General features: G+C 36.4%; 1 long non-coding RNA gene across 2 annotated transcripts; it reads left to right on the plus strand.

The window, feature by feature from the left end:
- Positions 1-2,042: 2,042 nt before the first annotated feature.
- Positions 2,043-12,015, plus strand: LOC126957542 (uncharacterized). 2 transcript variants are annotated; one of them, XR_007726816.1, is made up of 3 exons: positions 2,043-2,629; positions 9,555-9,633; positions 10,777-12,015. It is a non-coding gene; the product is annotated as an uncharacterized LOC126957542 (long non-coding RNA). The 2 variants fall into 2 exon arrangements; XR_007726815.1 differs by having other exon boundaries at positions 2,043-2,625.
- Positions 12,016-13,310: the final 1,295 nt, after the last annotated feature.

Consider the following 13,310-nt stretch of genomic DNA (forward strand, 5'->3'; position numbering starts at 1 on the left):
CATATTTTGAATAAATTAGTTAATATATTTAGCATTGTAGAAGACTGTCTCTTTATAATGTACTTACTGGTTTTACCCTTGCCCGATGTTAGGGTTTCAAAATTTAACTGTTGTAGGAAAGCAATAAGAGATACAGAGAGATCTACTCTGTTATATATAGATCTAGGTAGATTAATACATTACCTAGAAATATGTAGACAATCTCACTATTAGGTGAAACAAAATATGTAAAAAACTATAAGCACAAAGATGTGCCTAGCAGTCTTCTTTATCTTATCAAATATCAGTGTATTCCAAATGTTCCTAAATAGGGGAATGTTTAAATTAATTATAGAATTATGCTTGAATGGAATAATATGTACCCATTGAAACGATGGATATAAAAAAGAACGGTTGAGGAGACTATGTCACAACATGGAAACTCCTTATAATAAAATGTTAGTCAATTACAAAGTAAGATACTAAATCATGTGGACATCATTATTGTAAGTATGTGAAAACGTTTGTATGAAAATAATGATTGCATTTAACTAAAGAATTGTGGTTTTTTTGGTTTATATTTCTATTCATGTGATTATGTTACTTTTATATAAAGTATGTAATAATGATATTTGTAACTTTAAATGCAATAGAATCTGCATTATGGGTGACAAAATAAGAGTTGGTCTAACCTTTGTGATCCAAAGTTTAAGAGATAAGATACAAAGAATGAAAACCAATATTGACTGGATCAAAAAAGAGATTTTACTTCATGTGATTAGTTAATAGGAAATAAATTGCTAATTCAATAAAACTTGTTTCTTTCGCAGAACTCTTTTTGCCCAACAGAATGTGGACAGCAGAACTGTTCCATACGTGGTGAGGAAGGCACACCTGGAAGGTAGTGATGCTGGCGCAGTGGGAAATGCATCAGTGTGTACAATTCTTCTCTGGTCTTTGTAAATAGAAATGCTCACTTTCTATGTGAAACACCTAAATCATTCGATGTGAAATTCAGAATAAATTTAAAGGTAGAACAAGCAAATAGCTAAACAAAGGAGTGTTTCAGAAAGGAAATATATCAAGCTTTGGCTCAAAAGCAAAACAATCTTTTCATGAAGGGACGTGTTCACAGCCTCTATTAAATGCATACTCAATCACAAAAATAAAGCCCATCTGTTTAATATTAGCTTTTGTAATAAACATTTTAAAGAAAGGGATGTAGAAGGCAAATATGTATTGTAAAACAAAATGTGTACTCTTGGGATAAGTAAAACTTCCTCTGAAAGAACTCCAAAGCTTGTTCTTTATACCAAAAGCAATAACAATTAGTTGCATGACACCACAATAGCAGAGGCATATTCTACCCTTTGAGAGGAAAGGATATTAAGCTGAAAATTGAGCATATGATCCCATAGTATAGAATGCCAAACTTCCTTGGATGCAACTTACCAAAGCAAAATTATATAGCTGAAGTGTATCCTAAAATTTAGAGACAGAAATGATATGTTTTAAAATCATGACTTAGATATACTAAAGTTTCTGGCTACATTAAGAAGTTAATTGTCATGTACTTCGATACAGAATCAAGATGTACTAATTTTTATTGGTACACTGGCATTAAGTGAATGTATAGCATATGTTTAAAAGGATGTATCTGAGAAAACAAGGTTGAGGGGAATAGAATACTGAAGTCTAAACTGAGGGTCGTTTCAATATTTTATTAGCCATTTTATGCATATGAACACAGACCATATTAGATATTTAGCAAGCAGGTGGAAAAAACCTGTTTCTGTCAGGGAAAGAATTACCTCTATTGAGAAACACATGTGAATAGGTCTGTCTAGTTTGGAAGAAGTTGCCTCTCTTGGTCAACATTGGATGGTAGGGAGCTGTTCTATCCAATGTAACAAGCACTGGCCACATAGAGCTATTGAAATGTACATGGTAAATTAATTAAAATCTAATGTCACATTTAATTCATTAAGTGCTTAATAGCCATATATGATTAGTGGCTACCATATTATGTAGTGCAGATTACAGAACATTTCCATCATCATAGAAAGTTCTGTTGTATAGGACTGGTCTGGGTAAAGTTTGAGAGACAGAGAAAGTACTCCACGGGAATCTTGGACTTAGAGGTGAGTAAAACTTTCACAAAGTGGCAAGGGGATCTGAACAGAGAGGTGAAAATTGCAGTGTGGTGAGAAGCTAGAATCTTGTTAGAAAAGAGGGACTGTTGACTACAGAAATGTCTGAAGTGTTTTTTCAAAAACGAATACCTAATATTCAATGCTCCACCTCCTACCACTGATACCTTTTGTTACAAATCTTCAGGAAACCTAGAATGGAACAACACAGCAAGGGCTGCTGCCTGGGCATTAGAAATAGAACACCACACCCAATGGCTAAAGCTGGTGGCCAGAGATAAGAACTTAGAGGCATCTCTCCTGCCTACCAGACTGGGCCCCCTGTTTTCCCGCCACTTCCTTTAAATAAACGACTCAGGCATTTGCCCATGAACTTAAAGTGACCCATATTCTGCTAGCTGCCACTCTCTCTTTCTGCCTGACCTTTCATTCCTGCCTCACGTGATCGAGGGATGGAGAGCTGCCCTCCAGATTCATGGCACCCTCCCTGCCCAAGGTCTGTAAGTAAAAAGCTTTGACTTTGTTTCTTTTTGTGTTGGTGTATTGAATTTTCACCTTCCATCTGAAGAACCAGCGACTATCCTAGACTGGATTTTCCAAGGAAGGCCAGGATGAACACAACAGCAGGCTCCCAGTGCTAAGGCCATGGTCAGTAGGCATAAACTGGACACAGGCCAGGCAAGAGTCTCAAGGATATCTGGCAATATAACCAAGTTCCCCATGTGAGGGAAATCCTGGTCTCAGGTCAGACAGCTAGGCATTAAGCCATCTGGTAGGTGAAAGAAGTGTTCTATGAAAGGCTCCTTTTCATTTCCTGTTAGGGCAGGATTGCTAGCCTCTCTGGTACTGGAACCACAGTTTAGCTAGGGGCTCTAAAAACAACTCTCCTCCACACATAGCTATGGGTCAATGGTATCTGGGGCAGTATGGGTCAGTATCATATTCAGCAGATGGAATGAAGCGTAGAGATTAGAAATTCAATAGAAATAGCAACTTAAGGTCAGAGGTGACCAGGTAAGAAAAATAAGACACCGGCCCCACCTCAGTACCCCAACATAGCCATAAGAAAGGATCCCCAGAGAGCTGTCTAAAGCAACTTGTATTAAATTAATCTAAGGCGACTTCAGTTGATTGTAGAATTACTTCAATTCTCCAACTGATACAAGTTACACACATGTGAAAAAAATTATAAATTACTATTCCTTTGTCTTTATTTCCTGACAGGCAATAAACATTTTCTTAGGCATTAAGAAGCATGAAGTAAAGAACCCAAATGCATTCTCCTCTATTTATTCAGCTCAGAAAAGGCTTAAGTTCAAAAGACCTAGAGATAATTTTTATGAGGTGGAAATTTCTTGACTGACAATGAGAGATCGATCATGGAAACTTCCTCTCACCCTTCTTTTATCTTTGTCGGCTCTTTGCTGCTGTTTTCAGATGTGTTAGGAATAGAGAGAAACTTCTGGCAGACCTATTTTGTGAGGTAGATATTCTAGCTCGGAATAAAGTAAAGGTTTATGTCACCAGATTTCTTGGTCAATACTAGGAAGACGTTTAGCTTCTTGGGTGGGTGCAAGAGTAACTGACTGTTCTTTTGTTTTCCAGAAACCAGTAACATCCACCGTATTAAACAAGAATTTGTTGTTTATTTGTGGATTTTTTTAAGTCTTTTGGTCAGCGCTGCAAATAATAAAGACGTCTAAAATTAAATGAATACCAAAATAACTATGGCATTTCCTTAGTTAAGCATAATGGCTTCTTCAGAGCAGACTCACTGCATAAACACTGAACATTTTCTTTCCCGCCAGTAACATCTGTGAACAAGTTCACCACTTGGGAAAACGAGAGACTAATAACTATGTCCAGACACTGGTGGGCACAGGTGCTTCAACAAACCATTCCACAAACACACCCCAGTTCCGACAAGTGAGCTATTTCTGACTGATCTTTGAGACTTCCAGTCACACTGTGTGTTTGGCCTGGGAGCAGGGTGACCCACTGGCAGGGCAGTCAGCATCATTAGCTCAGGGGATGGACTTTACTGGCAGAGTGCCTTCCCTGAACATATTGACTCTCCCAACAGAGAACGGCAGCCCAGCGATTTATTAAAAGCAATTGTGTGTTTCCTTGGTCTAGCCAAACATTTGGTGCATGTTACACAACCCTCTAAGACCAAGCTTCAGTCTGACTCCGAAGAAAAGCTTTCCCCCACTAGTCCCAGTTATAATGAACCACTGATCTCCCACAGCGGCCATTTTCTGGGATGTTCATTGGATACTTAATCATGTACTGCCTTGTGAGAGGTACTTCTTCCACTTGTAACAAACATTTTTTATTTTTCTCATTTAGAATGTTTGCAATTTACCCCTGTTAAATTAAATTTATGGGATGGCATTGTATTGAGCTCAGCTTGTACGCAAGGCCCCAAGAGACCAGCCCAACCCGGAATGGAGTCATGCGTGCTAGGTGCCACATAATCAAACTGATCATGGCTTTTAAAAAGCCAGTTTGAACAACAACAAAAACAAACCAGATTTTCAGCAACCAATCCAAACAGGTCCAGTCATCCTAAGCTGGCATGATAAGGAAACTCTCTCTTCCTTAACCCTGTAAGGAAAGTAACTTTTAAACAATGAATCCACATTTTGTTTCTTGTTTTATGTCCTTCAGCCTTTCTGCCTATAAAGCCTACTCCCTCTGCTCAGCTCATTCGAGTGCCTTTCTGTTTTGTAGATGGAATGCTGCCTGATTCACAAAACACTAATATAAAACAATTCGATCTTTTCAACACAACTTGTTGAAATGTTGTTCTTTTTCACCCTTAACTAAATTTCATACTCTTTGATGGTAGACATTTTTTTAAAAAAATTATCTGATTTGTAATAGTATTAAATGTGACAGCTTATGTCTAATAGGCCTTAATCTATTTTTGTGAATTTGAAAATAGATTTTTAACACTGGAATTTAGAAATAAGCATAAACTCCTAACCCCTTATAAAATTGTTTTGGGTAGCAAAATGTCATTTATCTAGCATTCTAGTAGTGTCAGAGGGAGAGAAATTCTCTTTTATTAAAGCTGGGGATTGGTGAGTGTGTGAAGAGAAAAGGCAGAACAGATACTCTAAGGCTCGGGAGATCCAGAGTCATTATTCAATGTGCTAGCAGAAGGAAATCCGCTGAATCAATTAACTACTCAAATGTATACTGCCTGTCTCTAGAATCATCCGGATAAAAATCAAATGCTCTTCTCTGCTTCCTAACACCCGCTGTATGGAGGCTGGTTATTTTATAATAATGATGATGTTCTGGTCATAGACACAGAGTATCTAGATTTTGCCTATAAGTGCCACATTTTATGCTCACATATTGAATGCATCAGCTAAAACATGTTCAACGTTTAGCAGGTCAGTGCCTTTAGAATACAAAGTTAGCAAACAAGCTCTTTTTTCAAATGACATTTTACTTCAAAGACCTGTGAGAAGTGAACACAACCTATTATTCTTGAATACTCTAAAAAAAAAAAAAATCCTAGAGAATTAGAATTATTTGGCCTGTGCAAAAGACAGAAAATTTTGAGAACAAATTAGCTGTTCTCAACCTTTTCAAAAAACAAAGCGGAAATGCATACATAAAATGCCTTTAATACATGTATAGCAAGAGGGGATTTTTCTTTACTTTCATTTTTGAGAATGACAAGCATGTGTGTTTTTATTAAACCGGAGGCAGACTTTGTTACCATAATGGTGTATCAAATATATGTACACATGAAACCATTACTATAATCATGATAGTGAACACACTGATCACCTCTGAAAGTTTCGCCATGCTTATTTATCTCTCTCGCCTGTCTCCCAACCTGACCTCACCATCCCCAGAGGGACACGGATAACCTTCTGACACTATAGATTAGTCTGTATTTTCTAGAATTTTTTATAATTGGAATAATATATTATGTAACCTTTTTTGTTTGGCCCCTTTGACTCAGCATAATGATTTTATGATTCATCCATGTTGTGTTCAGTACTTTTTATTGCTGAGTAGTATGCCATTGTGTGGCTATGTCAAAATTTGTTAATCCATTCACCTGTCGATACATTTTGGGGGTTGCTTCCAGTTATTGGCTATTATCAATAAAACTGCTAACATTTGTATGTAAGTCTTTGTATGGGCATATGCTTTTATTTCTCTTGGGTAAATACCTAGGAGTGGAAAGGCAGAATCATATGATAGGTGTATGTTAATCTTTTTAAGAAACTACCAAATTGCTTTCCAAAGTGGTTTCCATTTTACATTGCCAACAGCAATATATGAGAGCTAAATTTCCTCTACTTCCTTGCCAACATTGATGTGATTATACCTGTAATTCTAGTTATTCTACTAGATGTGTAGTAAAGTTTTGTGGTTCTTTATATTCACCTTATATGTTCAAATGCCAATTTATAGAATGATATTCTCAACTCACTATGTTTTAAAACTACATCTTTACCAGTAATAATCACAGTGTCACTGGCCATAGGGGCCTGGTAGGATTCAAAACCATAAAGCAATCAATATCCAAGTGGAGGCGTCTCATCATCTTGTTGACTTCATGGTATTTATAGTTGAGTGAATGCTGGATCACCAGTGTGTCTGTCAATTTCTCTTTGGAAAAGACCTAGTGAAATTGTTGTCATATTATATGAGAAAACACCCATCTGTGGCACTGTTTTCTTTAGGTCTGTAATTTAATGAGCAAAAGAGACAAAGAAGAGGTTCTTAAGCTACTTTGTGTTTTACACTTGAGAGAGATGTGTAGGATCAGGAAGGGGATGGACTGAGTATAAAGGGCCACACTGCCCTGTTTTCCCAGTCCTAGAATAAGAAAGCTTATGTAAGAGGTAATGCTTTCAGAATCCATCAGTCATATCTCACACTGGATAGACTCTACCTTCTGGTGTTTTTATCACTCACTGTTTCAGTTCCCTTTTAGCTCACTCAGGAACCCAGTTTCCTAGGGATTTTTTATTGCTGTACCTTGGACTAGAACAAAGCATGACTTTGGGCAGTTGTGTAGCCAGATAGAAACAACAGGGCTTGAAGAAGGCAGTGGGTTGTATCTCACCAGGGAAGAATTTATTTAACGGGATTTTTAATATTTGATATATTCTCCCTTACAGTAATACAGTTTTCCGTTTTCCCTTACTGCTCTTCAACAATTAAGGCCAGACTCAGAGTTTTATTATTCCAGGAAAATAATGTATAGATATTCCCTCGATCAAAAATGCCACTCTTCAGATTTGAGTCTAAAATCAGATTTTTAAAATATTTTGTGAAACAACAGCATTAACATTCAGACCCTGTTGAAACAAAAACTTTTCAAAAAAAGAAATTCCAAACTTTTCTTTATATATCAAGATCAAAACATGGGAGTGTGAACCTAAGTATTATAAGCCACAGTAAAGAAAGGAACGAAGATATGGTGTAGGGAAAGACTTCATCTAACAGAAATAAAAAAAGATTTTTCTAATTGCTGTGAAGCAGAGCCAAGAGAGGGTGAAGGTTTGGCAAGAGGTCATACACAAGTGCCCTAGCTCCTCTCTTAGTACCAAAGTCCCTGTGATGATAGGTAGAAAGATACCAAACAGGAACAATTGAAGGGCATTGGGGCTAATGGACTGTGTCCATAGAACCAGTCTGTGAGACTATATTCCTTAGCAAAAACCTATGTTCTGTTTGGTCTTGGTGTCTGAAGAGAATAGCAATTGCTGAGAGAAAGGCCTTGAACTATCTCACAGAATCCTGCATGCTGCAGCAAAATGTGGAGGAAGCAGGCAAATGCTCCGGGCTTCCCTGTGGGGCACTGAGGTACCGGACCTGCCGCCCAAGGAAGTCTGTGGTACAGGGGTTAATGCACAAAAAGGCAATGATGAAGTCCATGGCCAGTTATGTGTGAATTTCAGTACAAGTGCATAGCACCAGTCCAGACAAGGACAGCCACCACTAGCAGGTGTCTGCCTATCCCTCCCAGTAAGGACAAAATACGGCATCTCAGAAAATGCTGAAGACCAGAGGATGGCATGAGGAAGAGATTACCCTCCCCAAATGCTATAAAAATGCATTTGCTTCCACTTATATCCAGAGGTCAGTTTGGACAGAAAGAAAGGGAGTAGAAATTTTGAAACTGAGAACTAATCCTGATAAGAAATTAAAACTAAGAAAATAATATACCTTTGATTGGCAAGCACAATTATTTTTTCTGCTATCATCAGCAGGAATGGGGTTTCCAAGATAAGATGAGATCAGTTTCCGGATATAAAGAAACTACATTTTGTTGCAGATTTGAATTGTACTGTGTGCTTTTTACCAGCTCCCCCGACCCCAATCCCCAACAACCACTGCACCACACAGTGCATCACTGTGTTAGTAGTGATCCCAGGCAGAATTCTCCAGGGAGAGCCTGGTCCCTCAGCCTCATGCAAATGCTTCTGATCTCCCTGAGTCCCAGTCTAGAGCACCATGGCTACTCCTTTCTCTGGGAAAATGATCCTGTTGCCTTGTGCAGAATACAAATCTCCTGGAATAAATAAACACATATAATGATGCTTTGTTGATTCAGGTCATCTCACCCTTTCTCCTATAGAGGGGAGGACAAGCAAATTAGACACTTGTTTTGACTCTTCCTCAAACATAGATAGTGTATATGAAAAGGAGACACAAAGCAGGTTTATACAAGTCTCTTCTTCTATTCTGTTAGTCTTATATATAGTTCTATAAAAAACACATAAAAATGACAGAAATAATAATTTTTAACTTCTAATTGATTCTAATAATCACATAAAGTAGAAATCTTGACACAATCAGGAATTATAGTTGGTCATTAATTAAAAAGTCAGTTAAAACACCTACTTATGAAAGTTATACATACCTTTCCCTTTTAAATTAAAATATGCATTTATTCACCATTATACAAATTATACAAATGAATGCACTTTTGCTTACCAATCTTTTGATTTAAAGCCAATAGGTCAAATGATTAAACACATGCTGTTATTCTTAATAAACTACTTCACTGTGTATTATTTATAATTTATAATTTTTATTTAATCCACTTATTTAATGTGAATTGAGCTCTTGAAAATACTTGTGAAACAATTTCGGTGTAAAATCATTCTAGAGTAAGATGATTCTCCACTCTATTTTTTACACTAACTATCCACAGGTAATTCATTGGTAATTTTTAATTACTCATCTCTATCTGATTTTGAATAAGTTTTCCACTTAATTTTCATAGAAGCAACTTTTAAAATGTTTTCATTCATAGTTTATTGATTTATATAACATGTGTTTAGTTTACACATTTAATGTTATAAGTACAACTGGCATAAATTGATTTGGAAATAAACACAACTGGTTATAGTATTGGTCAACATATATCTCAATTGGTAGGTGCTTGCCAGAATAAAGGCTGCCAAGAGTGAACATTCAGCAAGCCATGGGCAACAGTGTGCTGGAATGGAAAATACTGGTTAGTACGGAAAGTTGATTGGTCATAAAGTAATAGAGTTTATTACAAAACCATTCCCAGCAAATTCATATTGCATTACACAGCAATTTTTTACAAAGTTCACCAGAAGCATCCTTTATCAATGAAGTCAATCAGTTTTCATGTGCTGCTTTGTAGTGCTCAGTAAGGCACTCTCTAATATGATTTGTTATTTTTGTCTTCATACAGGTTGAGCATCCCTTATCTGAAAATCCAAAATCCAAAACTGTTTGAGCACTGACATGACTTCTCAAGTGGAAAATTTCACACATAAGTATTTAATACAAACTTTGTTTCATGAACCACATTATTTAAATAATGTGTAAAACTACAATAGATCAGGCTATGTATATAATAAAGGGTGTATAAATTTCATAATAAATATGAAATAAATTTCATAAATGAATAACGTAAATAACAAATGAATTTAATGTTAAGAGGGGTCCCATCCTCAAGATATCTTATTATATATATGCAAATATTCCAAAATCTGAAGAAACTTGAAATCTGAAACACTTCTGTTCCTAAGCATTTTGAATAAGAGATATTCAGCCTGTAATCTATTTATTTCCTACCTGGTCCTCTAGCTTTGAGATATTGAGTAAGTCCTGGGTTTTTAATATACATAGGAAGCTCTTACCTTGGCATTTTAGTTAGTTCTATTCTGCTTTTCTGCAATTATTCCTTATTTTCTTGCCACTGTTTTGACTACTTTTTATCAATTCCCAAGATCAGTTCTATACCATGTTTTAAATAAGCAAATTTTCAAATTGTTTACCAATCAATAAAGCCGGGACAGGGACACTGTGATGGTTAATTTTATGTGTCAACTTGACTGGGCCATGACATGCCCAGATATTTTGTTAAACATTTTGTCTGAGTGAGAGTTTCAAGAAAAGATTACCATTTGGATCAGACTAAGTAAAGCAGATTTCCCATCCTAGGATGGGTTGGCCTCATCTAATCCGTTGGAGGCTTGAATAGAACAACAGGTCTCCAGTAAGGAAGAGTTTGCTAGCTCAACCTAAGGAAGAGTTTGCTAGCTCAACCTGTTTTCAAGCTGGGGCATCAGTCTTCTCCTGCACTCAGACTGGAACTTATATGATTGTTTCTCCCATTTTTTAGGGCTTCAGACTTGGACTGGAGCTACACCCCCACCTCTCCTGGGTCTCCAGCTTGCAGAAGAAAGATTGCAGGACTTCTCAGCCTCCATAAATGCATAAGCTAATTCCTTATAATAAATCTCTCTCTCTCTCCTCTACACACACACACACACACACACACACACACACACACACACACACACACACACACACACACGTATCCTCCTATTGGTTCTGTTTCTCTGGAGATCTTGACTAATACAAGCACCTTTCAATCAGATTGGAGGCTGCCTAATGCTGGAAGTGGGCCATCCATCTCTACTGTGCTAAATTTCAACCTTTTAGTTGCCTGATCACGGAGAGGTCTAGGTGGCCTAGGTAGCAGAAACACAGTCAAAGGCTTAGAACAGCAGCTATTTGTCCTCATTTATCTTAATATTTTAGCAAGTACAACTCTATCTGTGTGTGACAACAAACTACAGAATTCTCTTATAATTCTAAGGCATTTTTAGTGTGTGTGTGTGTTTGTGTACACAAATGCATATGCACACTAACATAACTCCCAGAAATGATTTCCACTGACAAGTCATAAAGAGTTGCAAAAAAAAAAATGACTAATTTAGTACATAATACTAATTCTTTTTAGACTTTTCATCACAGGGGGTCAAATATTAATAATTTTACCATAAAAGTGGAGGTAATCGGAAAATATTCTTACTTCTGATGGAATACTTTCAAGTTGAAATGGTGTTATGTTTCAATTAATAACCTGGATCTCGTTAAGTCATTAACACATTCTAAATTCAGGGACACAAATTTGAAGTAAAGCAAGCGGGAAGGAGGAGGGATCTTTAAGCTTTAAAATATGTCCCTGCTTTAAGCTGAAGTTAAAGCTGACCATATAGAAGACATAAAGTACTTTTTAGTGTGAAATGACGTTTGTGGTTATGTTTCTATTTGATGAAAAATGTTGTTTGTGAAAATCATCCATCCTTATTGTGAAATTTTATTTTTATTAAAAATGTGGGTATTACTCAAGTATTCGTAGATAAACTCATATGCTATCATGAATTTGTTTCAAAAGAATTCAGTGGACAGGTGGAGGAGTAGGAAGTATGGATAAAATGAGATTGGCTGTGTTTGATAATTATTAAAGCTGGTGATGGGTAAATGGGGGTTCATTATATTATTCTATTTTTATGTATGTTTGAAGTTTTCCACAGTACAAAGTTTTTTTCTCTCCATTTTCTATTTTTTTACTTTAGCCATAATTATACTTGTGTCTCTAATTCGTATTTTAAAATGTAAAATGAAAGATCATTAACATGGTATGTATCCAATGAAAACTAAAATAAATCATAAAATAATGAGCCCTTTTTCATAGCCATTCCATTATTAGTCTTTTAATCATGATAGTGTTCTTTATGGGAATTGGAGAAATTACTTTGGGTTCATCATTAGAGAGTTAATAAAGTTTAGAGAATTTCTGTTTGTTAATTCATTTAACAAATATTGAGTACCTCCTTTGTACCAGAAACAGTGTGGGAGGGTTATCTGCACTGAGTGAAAATATATTTTTTTCATTCCCCTCCAACAGACAATTATCAAATCTATGCTGCATTTTAGCTATTTTCTTGTTTATCAGCTCAAGGCATACAGCATCCCTTATGAAAATATTGCCGAGTTTTGCTTTCTGCTAAGAAACTTACTATTTTTAGAAATAACACGTTTTCATATTCTGAGTATTTTTTAATTTAATGATTTCTATAAATAGTCCATCATCAAAGTGGGATAGATCAATAGATAAATTAACTACCTTTTGGAACTGGCCTGGTATCTAACATATGAAGAAGGTAAAAATACTAATTATAGAATGGTACAGTAACAACCTTGTGAGAGGCTAATGTCAGGTCTGAAATTTTATTTTACTCTACTTACAAACCATTAAGTCAGACTGTTATGATTTCATATGAAGTTGTAGACCCTTGGATCAGAAACACAGGAGTTTATTAAGCATAACACAGCAAGCAGTGTGAGGTTCTTCCTGCTCAAGTCCCACCAGCATGACTCAATGTGTTCAGATGTTTGGGACACACAGTGGGTTTGCATCACAGCTAAGGAACACTGAACTTGGAGAATCCACTGCTTTTATAGCAAACAATAAGCAAGCCCATTCTTTTTTCAGTCTGGGGGAATATGCTTACCTCATCGCTCAGAAGAGATTAAAAATATTCAGTGTATCCCAGACAAGGAACTGGGCTAGAGGACGTCTATAGTCACTCCCATCCATGATGTGCTAAGCAGTAAGCTGTGTTCTGCAACTGTGTTTTTCTGTTGCCCATTAGACATGAATTAGACATGAGAATCCCTAAGTCAATCATTCAATAACAGTTGTTGTTGCTTTTTTTTTTTTTTTTTTTTTTTTTTTTTTTTTTTTTTTTTTTTTGAGACAGGATCTTGCTCTGTAGTCTAGGCTGAAGTGCAGTGGTATGATCATAGCTCAGTGCAGCCTTGCACTCCTAGCCTCAAACAATCATCTCACCTCAGCCTCCCAAA

The sequence above is a fragment of the Macaca thibetana genome, chromosome 6 (assembly GCF_024542745.1).
Source record: "Macaca thibetana thibetana isolate TM-01 chromosome 6, ASM2454274v1, whole genome shotgun sequence".
NCBI classification, from domain to species: Eukaryota; Metazoa; Chordata; class Mammalia; order Primates; family Cercopithecidae; genus Macaca; species Macaca thibetana.